A 15,479-nucleotide genomic window follows, 5' to 3' on the forward strand; every position below is an offset into this window, starting at 1 on the left:
GATACTATGCTCAGAATGGAGCTGAATTTGTATGCCAGTCTCTAATTGGGGGTCTTCTTTGGGAATGAGGAGGTCACAAGGAATAGGAACTAGATTGAATTTTAATTATCCTTCTGAATTCACATGAAACATACTTACCCCTATCACCCAAATCTCTTTCTTAGAAATTAACTCCTTATATGACCCTTCCCTAAGACTTCTTACTCATCCTGGAAGCTTCATTCCTATTGAAGATCTATAGACCTGAAATCAGAGAGTTCCACCACTTACTTCTCTAGATCTTTCATCCCTGTTTCTACTCAAAACACTGCAACTGGATTGCTCCTAGACCTTACTTTAGGACTACACATCTGATAATATCAGTGCTATCTCAGCCTTATACATCTGTTTACCAGTTACAAAGTGCTTTTATACATAAAATGGGACTCATCTCCTTTAAGAAGATAAAAACCTTAAATATTTGAACTATCCAAGGTCATTCTGGTACTTGACAGAACAATGTCTAGAAGCCACGGTTTCTGAATCTGGGCTCTGATTATTTTCCACTTTCTCACATTGACTGGAAGTTGGTGGTGGCTTTATATTTGATCCTCTTAGCATTTCATTTTGTTCTGAACAATAGCATCTAAGACCTTTCCCAGTTGATTAAGCACTCATGAGATACCTGTACCCTGCAGGATGCTCTCAGCCTTTTTATACCAGCACTCTTTACATGCACTATAGTAGATGTAAATCACAGTCCCATATTGGACTTTGATAATTTTCCTCTTGAGACAAAGATAAAGATTCTAAAGAATATATGCAGAAATTTGCGGAGGGGTTTCAAAAGAAATAGTTGGTGTGGGAAGACCAGTGCTAGAGAAAATTTGGGATGTGGAGCCCCATTTTAGGAAAAATGGTAGTATATTTTTATGTGATTACATTGAGGATTTGAGCAAACAGTGATTCTTTTCAAAATAATCAGATCAGGTTCCTCCTCTGATCAGGACCCTCCTTTGGCTTCTATCTCAGATCCCCTCCCTCGTATTTCCAGGGCCACACTCTGCCCCATCTCTGACTCAGCCATCGGGGTCTTCTGGCTATTTCTGGAACCCAGGAAATATGCTAACACCTTGGGGCTTTTACATCTGTTTTTATTTTATTTTTTTTTATCTTTACCTGATGTGCTGAAGAGGTTACACTTTCTTCTCTGGACTTGAGGAAGGAGATTAAAGATTGTGGGGCTGGGAACAGTATTAGTCATCTGAATAATATAGTTGTTGACATAAATACAATCATGTGATTCTCTTTTTAAAATCCTTATCACTGCCCACTGTAGCATGGAGTCCAGACTCCACAGAGCACCTGGGAGCACTCTTCCTCCTGCCTCTACTTCATATTTCATTCCATACCAGCAGGCGCTTCAGGATGTTTTTGACCTGGGAGGATGCTTTAGTCCCCAAACTTTCAGTCAATCCCCATATCCTCCAACAAGCCCAAATAAACATACTCTAAACACAGAGACATATGCTTATTCATAAACCAAGCATCAAGACTTATCTCTAAGCCAAGCGTTTTGGTTGAGTCCCTAAACCCCTGTGACAGAATGACATGGAATTATTTGACCTAAAATTGTTTGCAGTCTCCTAGTTACAGAAGTCTCAGTGCATTTGATCATCTTTCCCCTCTTCCAAGCAGGTGTTCTTGTTCTTCTCCCTCTCCTTCAGCTTCCTGGCTGACTCTCCAGGTCTCTGAGTTTGAGTGCCATTGTCTTTGACCCCTTCATTTCCCCATTATCCCACTCCATGTCATGCCTTCACAGGCTCTTATTACGGTTTATAGCAATTACCTGTTTATGTGCCAGGCTCTCTATACAGGAAGGGCTTCATATAGGCCAGAGCCATGTCACCTTGGTTAGTGAGGCACCCCTCAACTTAATGAGACTCTTGTTTCAAGATAAAAAATAGAATAGGGCTGGGGTGAGGGTATAGCTCAGAGGAAGAACACACCTGGGTTCAGTCACCAATAACACACACACACACACACACACACACACACACACACACACACACACGTCACCTTGGATGTGCAAGTGATGGGTTAGTAAAACCTTGCTTGGAATATAGTTGGTCTGTAGTAACTGCTTGTTAAAAAATAAAACACTCAGACACTGAGCTTTACGAATGTTATACTGAAATCTGAGTGTGAAGTAATAGGGAAAATTTTATAACTGGAAGGTGCAGAGAAGATGGGGGTGTATGTGTGGGCAGGGGAAGAGATGAATATTTGCATTAACCCATATCCTCTGCAGTAGTGATCTGAACTGGAGAAGTGGCCTCTCATACTCTGTTGGTTGAGTTTCCTTACCTGTAAAAGTGGGATTTTAACATCATTTACATCATAGTGTTGTTATGAGAAACATGTCATATTTAAAAAAATATTAGCAGCAGTGGTGAAGGCCATAACTGCTGAGCACACTGCCAGGATTGGCTTCCAGTTCTTAGAGTTACTTGCTGATTGAACCCTGTCACATTTCCTTACCTCTTTGCACCTTGGATTAGGTGTGTGTGTGTGTGTGTGTGTGTGTGTGTGTGTGTGTGTGTGTGTCCAGGATTAAACCCAGTGGAAGAGGGGGGGAGGGTCTACCTCTGAGCTATATCACCAGCCCTATATTATTATGGCTCATTTTGAAATATGGTCCCATTAAGTTGCAGAGGGCCTCATTAAGTTGCTGAGGTTGGCTGTGAACCTGGGATTCTCCTGTCTCAGCCTCCCAAGTACTACTGGGATTGCAAGCACCACCATGCCCAACTGCATCTTTTTTTTTTTTCTTTTTTCGGTTTCCTGGCAATGGAACCCAGAGGCATTCTACTTCTGAGCTACACCCCAAGTTCTGGTTTTTGTTCTTTATTTTGAAACAGAGTCTTACTGAGTTGCAAAGGGCCTCATTAAGTAGCTGAGGCTGTCAGCAAACTGGGATCCTCCTGTCTCAGCCTCCCAAATGCTGAGATTACAAGCATGTGCCACCATGCCTGGCTTTTAAATCTTTAAAAATAACAAATGGCACCTCATTCATAAGGTTGTTGTGAGATTTATATGAATGAATACGTATATGTTTTGACATTTAAAACAGACACATAAATTGAAAGAACAGTTGTCAAGGTAGAATCAATGTCCAGGAAAGATGGATGGGCACATTTGTGTGTGTATTGGTTGGTGTGAGAAGTAGAATAAGGTCGGAGAAAGATCTGAGAGAAATTTGGGGACTAAATGACCCTATGGATAATAACTTGATCCAAGTTTGAGAACTGATAGGCGAGAATAATTGGGCAAGTTGGGCCAATAATTAATTCAATTTAGTATCTGGTTGGTTTGAAAATCTGTTGGCCATCTCTGTAATAATGTTAAAGAAGGAGATGGGGATTTCAGATCTAGAATTTATAATTTAAAATCATCAACATATATACTATTAAAATTATAATAGCTGATATTTATTAAAACCTATGACCACTGTGCTGTACAGTGTATATACCTTACCTTGATTCTCTCAGTATCCCTAGGAGGTAGGTACTATTAATAGATATATTTTACACCTAGGGAAAAAAGTCACAGAGAAGATAAGTAACTTGACCCCAGTGGTCACTGGGTTGAGCAGCCATTAAGGGTGTAACTCCAGACAATTTTATTCTGGGGCCTATACTCTTATTCTGTTGTGTAGACTGTCTCCAAGGAGAAGGTGGAAGTCATGAGATTGACAACACAGTTGAGTGAGAGAGGGGATATGTCTAATAGGGGTATGTTTTGAGCTTAACAACTTAGTCTTTCACTTAACTTTCCCATTAACACTAGGTCCCTCTTTGTAAAACCAGTGGTAAGGGTTCCATAGATGCTATGTGATGAAAGAGAAGGTACCATAGGTGCAGGCTATGAGGTCATCAAGTTGGCCTAACTGGCTCAGAATTGTGCTCAGGCCTTAAACCATGTTCTAGGTATCATACAAAAACAGATTCCCACTTCCTAGTCATAACCATACCACACAGCGTGCTGAGGTCAGCCTAGAGTGATGTGTCTTTAATAGTTGCCTAGGTGAATGTGACAGGCAGCCTAACCAACCCTTTGCTGATTATTGAAATGTGGTATATTTTTTAATACAGCACAGACATAAATAAATGATATTGCTTTTCTGTATGAATTCTAAACCAGCTCTGAAGGTGATATTATTGTTGTTGTTGTTATTGTTGTTGTTGTTGTTGTTGTTGTTATTATTATTATTATTATTATTATTATTATTATTATTGGTACTGGGGTTCCTGGAAGCCCTTCTACCTCCGGGCTACACTCCCAGACCTATTTTATACTTTTTATTTGGAAACAGGGTCTCTTAAGCCAGTGCTGCTGACTTTCCTGTCTCTGCCTCCCAAGCACGGGATTAGAAGCGTGCGACACCACGCCAGGCCTCTGAAGGTGATTTTAAAAGAGAAATTCCCCACGCAGGGTGTGGTGGCACACGCTTGTAATCCCCACTCTTGGGAGGTGGAGACATGCAGGTTCAAAGCCACCTTCACTGGCTTAAGAGACTCTGTTTCCAAATAAAATATAAAAAAATGGGTCTGGGAGTGTAGCCCAGATGTAGAAGGGTTTCCTGGAACCCCAGTACCACCAAATAAATGAATGAATGAATAAATGGGTAAGTAAAAAGAGAACGGCCCCAACTGTTGAGAACAATCACGAGATCACAGAGGTAACAACACAGCCCCCTCATGTGACTGTTTTAAAGGGGAATGCTAGTTTGGATATATAGTTTCAGGTAGAGCTAATAAATACCACTTTGCTTATTAAAAAAGCTCACTTCATAAATGTGGCTTTCTGGATAAAAAAAGCTGAGAGGAGCAGGGCATTTATCCAACATCATTACGATGTATTCTCTACTTCATTGTTACTCCCCATGTTTGGAGTGGAATCGGTCAATTGGATAATTTTCTGAGCTCGATGGACCATCATCATCCCTGCTTATATTTGAATTGTTCACAGCACTTTGACCTTTTCAGAGAAAAGCTCTACACAGACGCAAAGCATTGTTATTCTATAGTGGAGCCTGTGTAAAATGGCGGGAAGGCGCCAGTTGACACCTGTGTTACAGGCTGACTTCCATTAGAGTTCTGTAGAACATTTTTCAAAATATGATTTGACCTATGGAGATCTGAACCACTTGGTGATTAAAAGTTTTATATCAGGGTATGCTACATTTTTATATCTTCGCCTGGTCTAGTTTAGGTGAAGAGTAAAGTAGTTTTCTGGACAGATAAAATGAAATCCGTGCCTACCCACATTTCTGTTAGGCTTGCATCCACTGTTAAAAACATGTACTCTGTATGCTTTATCTCATAATAATTACACAGAAAATTTAAAGGATCAATTCCAATTTAACAATCCTTTTGCTTAACTGATTTTTTGCTCTGCTTACAGATCTAATCACTTTAATTCTCGCTTTATTTTCCTATAAGGTAGGGATGTTATTCACTTCATTAGATCACTGTGAGGGCTAACCAGAATTGGGGGGCTGCTTTTAAAGGGGAGCCAAAAGAATGTGGAGCCTGAGCTTCAGTTGAATTTCTCCCACGTGCTTTTCTCCTTGGCCACTTACTCATTTGTTTTCAAGGTATTTACTGAATACCCACTCTGTGCCAGTTGTTTTTCCATGTGCTGGAAGATAATGCTGAGAAAAAATAGCTAGGAAATATTCTTCCTTCTCAGATCTTACAAAGAGGGCGAGGCAGATAGTAAATAAAATAAGTAATTTATCAAGTATATTAAAAGATGTTGAGGGCTGGGAGGAGGGAAATAAAGTGGAAGAATAAAGCGAGAGCAGTAGGCTGGGAATGGGGTGAAATGGAGTGAACAAGGGGTGGGTCCTCCCTACGAGGGTGACATGGAGGGAGCTGAGGAAAGCTGTGACAGCATTTATCCAGTGTGTTCCATGGGATGTTGACCCTGAGAAATGCCGAGATAGAAAAGGATTCACTGTTAAGTTTGGAAATAATGTTTTGGACATTTACAGTGCTTGTTGGCATGTCTAATAATATAAAAAGGCCTGCTAGAAATAAACCTGTTTAACTTAAATATATTGGGCAATATTTTCCTTTCTCTCTCCTCTCCTTCCTAGCTTGCTATCTTACTATCTTACTGACGAGTAGAGACTATCTAACTGACGAGTAAGCAGAGGATTTCTGAAGCAGAATGGTTCAGGAAAGGATCACTGATTCAAGAACCCTCCATCGCAGTAAGGGACTTGAATCTGCTACTTTGTCCCTGAGAAAAGTGATCCCTCCTTCTTGTTTTTGGTCTTATCATCTGTAAGCTGGGCACAATAATAATGTCAAGTATATAGGATTATCATGCAGATTAAATGAAATGAGGTGTTAAAGCAATTTATAAATTGTAAAACACCACAAATATGAATGTTGTATACTTTTTTTATCTGCTGTTTATACTTAGGATGAGTTGATCCATTGTTATTATGCTGTTTAGGATTCATTCACAAAAAGCTTTGTCAGAAGACTACTGGGGAAGAAATGAGTATCTTGTCCTATTCTGGACCCGAATCTAAATCTTATGCCTTATTAACATCAGGTATCAATCAGCTAAATCCAAAGGCCATTTCTCTATATTAGCCAGCGTTCCAAAACTTTTTTGCACACTAAAATCACTTGAGAATTGTTTATGTATACATTGATACTAGGGATTGAATCCAGAGGTGCTCTACCACAGAGTAACATCCTCTACCTTTTGTATTTTCTTTTAAATTTTTAGACAGAAATTGCCCATGCAGACCTTGAACTTGTGGTCCTCCTGTTTCAGCCTCTTGAATTGCTAGGATTACAGGTGTATGATACTGTGTCTAGTACTCACTTGGTACTTTTAAAAAAAGTACTATTGCTTGGTTTCTACTCTCAGACATTCTGACTGAATAGCTATGGGGCGTAACTCAATCATCAGGATTTTTAAAAGCTTCTTAAGTGTTTGGATGTGTGGCCAAATTTGGAAACCACTGACATCAGCTAGCTCTGTGATTGTCTTTTCTGGGAGCCTTGCTATATTAATAAGCTTTCTGTTAATGTAACAAAACACCTGAGATAGTTAACTTAAAAAGGGGAAAGTTTCATCTTAGCTGATGGTTTGGAGGTTTGTCTATAGGTGGTTGGGCTGTCACTTTTAGGCCTGTGAGCACATCATGGTGGGAGTATGAGATGGAACAGGCTGCTCACCTCATGACAGCTGGTAAGCCAAAGAGAAAGAGGAGGGCTGGAGTCCAAATATCCTTTTCAAGGGCACATGTCCAATGACCTAACTTCCTTCTACTAGGCCCTACCTCTAGCAGTGGCTAAGAGAAAAATTTTCAATTGATCATGGTTACAAATTAATGAACTTGGGTCTCTTTTCTTCCCCAGGAAGAAAGGAAGGTAATTTTATTTTTCTTTTTACCACTTTCTTACTTTGACAAGGCATTGTGGCATCAGACACTTCTCATTTGAACTTCACTCAAGCGAGGCATGCTGGTGCACACTTCTAATCTCAGTGCTTGGGAATCTAAGACAGGAGAATTGCAGGTTCAAGGCCAGCCTCTGCACAAAAACACAGTGAGGCCCTCAGCAACCTAGTGAGACTCTATTCCAAAAATAAAGATAAAGAAATAGGGCAAGGGCACAGCCCTTTGATCTGGGGTACAGCTCAGGGGAGGATATGCCTGGATTTAATCCCAGTACCTAAAAAAGTAAATAAACAAAAATATAAATATTCCAAACCATGATACTTAAATATTGTAATTTCCATTTTGAAGGTAAAATGCAAAATCCTCAAGGGCTTAAAGTTCCTTAGGAACTTGAAAACAGGAGATGTGGAGTGTCTAGCGGGTCCTTTCCACCACACGTTGGCAGCCACTGTGTCCCTCTTTCGTTTACAGTGGCCTCTTCTCTACCTTCTTCATTTTCCTTTTTTTTTTTTTTTTAGCTTTCTGCCTTATATCAGTGTCAAATGAAATGAAGCTTAACCTTTTTTTTTTTTTTTAAGGAGGGACAATAGTATTTTTATCTTAAGCCTGATTGGAAAATGAAGAACTTTATTCCTTTAAAGAACTGTACGCATAAGGTGGCACAGTGCACAGCAAAAGTAGAAATTTTATGAGGTCCGTCTGAACAAAGCACCCATATCACGTGGTCTATCACCAATTAGTAAAACCAGCTTTTCCCATTTTCCAGCTTACCTAAAGTATTTTCATAAAATAGTAGCATATATCAGGCAAGTATTCTCTGCTAGTTGTTTGTCCATTTAGCACTTATGAAGCACCTACTGTGTTCTGGGCATGATGACTTAAAGATAACTAAAATGTCTCTTACACTAAAGGCAGCAAAGACATCTGAACAGCATAGTGGACAGACACAAATAATAAAGTGCAAGTGTAGTTACAGAAATGTGTGTATGGAAGTTAAGAGAAAGGAGCGATCCTCCACGCTGGAGGAGCGGGACAGCATCGCCCTGGGAGGTTCATTCATAGAGGAGGCGACCTTGTGAAGCATGTGGTTGGCCTCACTGGTGTCACCCCTTTGGAGAGTGCCTAAACACTAGTACTGTGAGGATCAGGGCCTGAGGATGGTAGGGCTCTTGCTAAAGAGGAAATCCAGACTTTGAGAAGTTGAATGACTTGCCCATGATCACAGTAGCAGTGACCGACCGGAGTGAGACCTATCACCCTCCGAGACTCTAAGTTTAGTGTTCTTTCCATGACACCAAGTTCTTCTGCTGCTTCAGCAACTGGCAGGTCCACACAGATGAAAACATAGTCCGTAGCTTGCGGCATCAGGTGACATCTTGATTATTTTTTTTTCCAGTTGAACCTGGTTGCCAAGGAAAACTCTTTCTCCCTTCTGTAGCCAGGCAGTGAATGTGGTATCTCAAATGGAAAATTGTGCCTTGAAAGAACTCCAGAAAACCCCAGGTGTAAAATAAAAATCTGAGACGGATAGTTCTTTTCAGAAATTTATGGTACAAATACATGTGTCTACAAATATTTAAAACTACCTACACTTTTGCCTTGGGTGTTGTGTAACTTCATATGTTATAAGTTTTATCTAAATACATACAGTTTTATTTCAGACACTCCTAAATCATTTGTTTTCACAATATTTTCCCACCTTAATTTAGCTATCTCCAATTCATTGATTGATTCTCAAATAAATTTCTCCAGCCACAAATGTCTTTCTTGGTCTTTCCTGAGGCCAGCGAAATGAGTTGTTCCATAAGACTTTAAATTCAACATATTTCAAACCAAATCCATTATTTTCTTAACCTTTATTGTACCTTTTTAATATCATACCATTAGTTTTATTGTCCAAGTCAGGCATGTAAGTCTGTTGATTCCAGTTTCCTGATAAGTAAATATCCCTCCAGTTCCTCCTCCCTCTCCCATTGATGTGAGCGTGATTCTGCCCCTACTGTCCCCAGTCTCACCAGCCTCAGTGGCCACCTAACTTTACTCCCTGAAACAAGGACTACTCTCATCTATGAATCCACCATGTTTATTGCACACAGAATATCCCAGCCAGCTTAACCAAAAGCAGAAACCTTCTTTTAATGCAATATTCAAATCTTTCTAATAGGCTATTGTATTTTCCTATGGCAGTTGAGTAGAATATGTTTCTTTGATAGTTGAGGCTTTCTTTGTGTCTCAGGCTATTTTTCTGAATACCCATGCTTATTACATTATTATGTAATGGCTTACATTATCCATGTAGCCAGCGTGATACTGGGATATTGGCTTAAATGAATTTGTATTATGAGTTCAACTTTAAAATAAACTCTGTTTAAGTTAGTGGTTCTTAACCTTTCTGGCACCAATAACTTATTTGAGAATGTGATACAAGTTAGATATTCTCTTTAGAAACATGCACACATATTTTGCCTACAATTTTAAAGACTTCTGTAACTCACCCATGGATCTCTAGAGCTGTCATGAAACCTGGCTGTAGACCCTGTTTTATATAAAATTGTTTTCATGGCAGAGACTTGGAAAGTTTTTGTTTTATATAAATGACCTAATAAATTTAGTCTTTGTTAAGATGGGATTACCTATTTTTTTCAGTCGACATCATATCTTTCAAATGTGGACTGTGGACAGGGCAATTGATCTGCATAGCAATTCTGATTCAGCTTTCAACTTTGAGGATTTTTTAAAGTAGCCTGACCGGCATGGAAGGATTCAACCTTGATTCTCAACTAGGGTACCTCAATTCTTGTCTCCAAGTGCTTTACTGCCTTTGGAAAACTTTTATAGAAATATAATTCAGGTGTACAGTGAGGCATGCCTGACATCTATTTTGTTGAATTGAAAGCTTCCCTTTTATTTTTGCTATTAAAAAAACCCTGGAGAGAAAGTCAGTGAGTAGAAATGCTCACATAAATACATAAGGATAAATAAGGAAAGGAATACAGAGAGGCTTACTGAAAGTTTGTTATAGTCAGGAAACACACAAAAGCTCCCCTTCTGGTTTTAGCTTGAGAGTCTCTTCATTTGTAGATTTCTGCTGTGAGAGCAGTGTCTTGATTTAATTCAAGCTACCTGCGATTTGAAGATCCCAGCAACACAGATTGGAGTCACTCATGTCAAAGTTTGTCTATACAACAATTTGAGTGTTAGAAAGAAAGGTATACATGAGCATGACTGATATACATGGTTATTCATAATTTTAACTCAGATAAAGGACACTTGGAAATTTTAATTTGAATATGCTTTTAAAAATGTATTTTCTGAGCTACCCTTAACTCTTCTTGGTTATTAGAAATAGAAATATGGCTAACTTTACCTGAGCTCTCTAGCATCTTTTAGTATCCTGCAAAATCCCAGTCTCACTGAAAGTGGAATGTTCGTTCTGTCTCTGTGTGTCTGTCTGTCTGTCTGTCTGTCTGTCTGTCTGTCTGTCTGTCTGTCTCTCTCTCTCTCTCTCTCTCTCTCTCTCTCTCTCTCCCTCCCTCCCTCCCTCCCTCCCTCTCTCAGATCTGCACAGCTGGAGAGACCTTGGAGATCTGGTCAACTTAACCCTGTACAAGTGGGGAACTGAGGCCCAGAAGGGTTAAGTAATAGGGGTTAAAGTTATTTGGGTCAAATAACTTTCTCTCCAGAGGTCTTGCGGCTGACCAGTAGCTAATTCGAGATGCACTCACACAGCTTCTGACCGCCGGTCTCCACTTGTTTTTCTGTCTTTAAAATCAGAAAAAAAAGTTAGCTCAGAAATGTAAAATATATGAGGCTCTGCAGAATAGCAATGAAAGACTCATAATGATTAATTTTATGATAGCCTTCCAAATACTATAATTATATACCAGCTCAACCCAACATTAGGCTTCACCTCATAGTATGCTTCTCTGGTCATATAACTTTAGCACTGATCTGACTTTTCTTAGGACTCTCTGAAATATACAGAAACAACTTTTTATTTCTTCAGTTAAAAGGGTAAATAAAGCTTTTGTTAAGGAAAACTTTGAAATTCTGAGAAATTGAAAAGTGGCATCCCGGCTCTCCAAAAGGTACTTTTTTGTCAATTAATGCATCAGAAGGTATTTAATGAGAGCCAGTGTTGAGCTTGGCTCTGTGTTAGGCAAACTGGGAAAGACAGAGGGGAAAAAAAACGCATATTTCTGTCTGAAAGAAATTGGGAGGTGAGAAAAGGATTAAAAAATATCAGAAACAATTAGAAAACAGTGATGTTTTATGTAATAGTACACATTGTAGAACAGTGAGATAATGATTGATACATTTGAGAATGATGATATTTTTGTGGGCAAAGTCGAATTTGAACTTGGCCTTGACCAATGGATATAATTTGATTCATATATAGAACTTAAAAAGGCAGGAGAACACTGAAGGCTTGGGCAATGGCATTGGAGTAGGAATTGACAGTGTTTGAGATAGGCTGAATCCTGGGTCCATGGTGCAGCAATGGAAATTAGATTGAGTAGGTAGGTAAGCGGAAAAATTAATAGTAAGAACTCAAAGCACTTGAATTTGAATCCTAGCTGTGTGACTCTGGGCAAATTACTCAACTTTTCTATACTTCGGTTTCCTTGAGTAAAAAGGGGAATAATAATAATCTTCTTCTCTAATCATTGAGATATGATGAGATTTATAAGTTACAGGCACAAGTAAATTTTATTTTATTTTATTTTACTTATTTTTGTGGTGCTAGGGATGGAACACAGAGGCTTTCTACCTTCGGGGTATACTCCCAGATCTATTTTCTATTTTATTTGGAAACAGGGTCTCACTAAGTTGCCGACAGCCTCACTAAGTAGCTAAGGCTGGCTTTGAATCTGTGCGATCCTCCTGTCTCAGCATCCCAGGTGCTGGGATTACAAACATGCACCACCACGCCTGGCCAAGCACAAGTATATTTTCGAACATTGCCCTCTGTTTATCATCCACCTTCGTAAGCATTTTTATGCTCTCTGGTTTGGTTGGGAAGTTAAATTGAATATGCTACAATAATATTAGTGGTTATATTTAGGATGAAGCTGAAAATAAAGTCTTGAAAGTTTTCTGAGGAGACTGAACTTGAGTAGACAATAGAGAATTGTTCCCAGGCAGAATTGGATTTAGAGACCTCAGCTTAGAAATGTCTGTCCAGACTTTCTGAGCAGATGAACACTCGGCCTCTAAGCTTGGTCATCACACCCTGGACTGGGAAACTACCTGGCCACCCACACTTGGATTGGTGACAAAGAGTAGGGATGGGATTTATCTGAAAAGAAAAGAATAAAACTGGATTTCAGGGGATTAAAGTTAGTCAAATTTTTTCTGGTTCTTTCCCTTTGCAGTAGGTTCTTTAAAGGTCCAGTTCCAAGGTTAATTAAAAAAGCTAGAGAACCAGATTGAACATGAACAAGGACTTTGCAGATAGTTACTAGGAAGTCACCAATAACATCTGTAGATGGTCCCTACTTGTGTTCTGACTGGGCCTTTGCCCTCTTGAGCGTCTTTGACTCTTGTAACCTCTAGACACTGACATAGCAACACAGGTTCATCCTTCTGGTGTTCCAAAGAGACCCATCAGCAGAGCCAGAGGAGCCATGTCCAATTGTCAAGGGTGGAGAGGCACCGCTCCAGTCTTGGGCTCTGGCCATTAGTCAATAGTCCTCTGACCCTCTTAGTCTACTTCAGCCAGGCTCTTCTCCAATTCTGATTGTCTGGCCTTTGCATAATTACAGTGTCTTCCCTGTGGGGTTTGCTACTGATTCTTGGACTATGACTCTAAAGCAAAAAGACCCAACAAGTTCCTTGCTATTTTCATTAAACTTAGTCTCTTAAATAGTTTAACTATTTGAGGCAAACTGTCTAAACCTAGCGCTACAGATTATCTTAGATGAGTTAAGAGTTTTTTTTTTTTTGTCAAGAGGCTCTGCTTTTCAGATTACACATTCTCTTCTGTGTGCTTTATTTTTTGCAGCCTCGGCTTCTGTCATCTTTTAGGAATTTGGAATCAGGACGGGACAGTGACTTTACCAGTACATGATGGTGACCAAGGTCAAGCACAGGCTTGGGTGAAAAAATTTCTGAACCCATTCTGCTATTCCAAATGGGTAATTAGCCATAAGGAAGGGCAAAAGTATTTGCCAAACCTGGCTAGATATTTATTTATTGGGAGCATACACAGGGTGAGTAATATACACAATATTATGATTGAGAGAAGTTACATAAAACATACCAGATGAAGTACAAATAACACCGAGGGAATATAAGAACAAGTTAACTGCTTTACCTGTCCTGTGGCCACACTACCTAAAATACATTCTCATGTTTACAGAAATAAACACTAAAGATTATTCTTGAGACCATGCCTATCAATTTTGGAAAACATACTTATAAAAATAATAAATGCAGGCAATTTGTCAGCAGTAATGTCTTCGTTTATAAGAAGGAAAGTTTTCCAGCTACTATGGAATAAGTCTAATAAAAGCTGAATATCCTTTCTGCTCTCCTAAACTCCCTTGGTGGGTCAGATGCCAGGCCCCCGCACCCTTGCCCCCTTAATTTCATGATAGGTCCATAGAGCCCCCTCCCAATTAGGAGCTTGGACTTCTCCCTCCCTGTTTCTGTTCCCTCCTTCCATACCCTCTCCCCATTTTTAAAAGGTTTTAAAGAACATCTCTGAGAGACAAAAATAGCTCCAGTTGTGAGGCCTACACACTAGGAATGCAACTGAGACCTGCAAGTCAGCAAGTGCCAGCCCCGGGCTTGAGTGTCTGGCCAGGCGGATGCTCCTCACGGCCTCGCTGCCAATTCTCTGCCTGGGCCGGGTGGGTAGCAGGGAAACCGGGCTTTCAGGGATGGGAGGTGGGTCGGGTCGGTTTGGGATCCGGTGGTAGTAGAGGGAAAGGAAACCCCAGCCTTCAGGCTCCGGGGCTCTTCCTTCCCCTCCCCCCACGTTTTTCAAATTTATTTTGCCCAAGCGGGGATTGGCGACGGTCAAAAGGGAGCAGTTGGCACTGAATGTCACCCTGAAGGTAAAATGAAAGACAAAAGATGAACGCATGCTTGCTTTCCTTTTGCGGCGGCTGCGGCGGAGGCAAAAGCACCAGGATTTAAAGGGGGGGAAAAATCACACGCACATACACACATATATATATATACACCCAGAGGCGTCAATTATGCAAACGCAATAATACGACCACATCATGACAGTGCCGGGATTTTTTTTTTTTTTACAAAAAATAGAGATATTTATTTTTAAAAAGCGAGAGAAACGCATGCAAACAGAAACGTGCACATACCACGCAACCACCCGAGGAGAACCTGGCAGCCTCTCTCTTCTTCTGCCAAGTTATCATTGAGAAAACAGACAGGCATCATGACGTCCTGGGTCACAGGGAGTGCGGACCGACGCTACCAAGAGAAAAGGGAGGCGCCTCTGCGCTCCGGCTAGCCGCGGGCGCCCCTCTGCCCCTCGCAGCCCGGCTCGGTGAGTGCACAGCCGCTCGGGACGCGGACCCCGGGTGCCAGGCCGGCCCCGCGCCCGCGGGGGCCGAGCGGGGGGCCGTGCCCTTGCCAGCGGCGGGCCGGCCAGCACCCCCTCGCCTGCTGAGGTCGTGGGAGCCCAGTTAAAGGAGGCGTGTGTAAGATGTGCAATGTTCCTGCATGGGGGTTTTGTAGACTTTCATAGCCAAAGAAACCGGCTTCGGCTTCTTTAAAATCCCCGACGACTCACCCGATTAACCTGCTGCATTTCTGACCCTGCCAAGGTAACTGCTCCAAATCCTTATCATCAACATCTGGAGACAGACATTTGCATCTGGGGCATTCTTTCTTTGCAGTCCTGGTTGAAATCTGTATTGCTACCCCCTTCCCCCTTCACTTGCTTGGAGTCCCTTGGAGGAAAAAAAAAAAACAGCCACCCCCTCCCTCAATTACACAACCAGAAGTGCTGCCCACCTCTTATAGACTTGGCTGATCGTGA

This window comes from Muscardinus avellanarius, assembly GCF_963383645.1.
Source record: "Muscardinus avellanarius genome assembly, chromosome: 7".
Lineage (NCBI taxonomy): Eukaryota > Metazoa > Chordata > Mammalia > Rodentia > Gliridae > Muscardinus > Muscardinus avellanarius.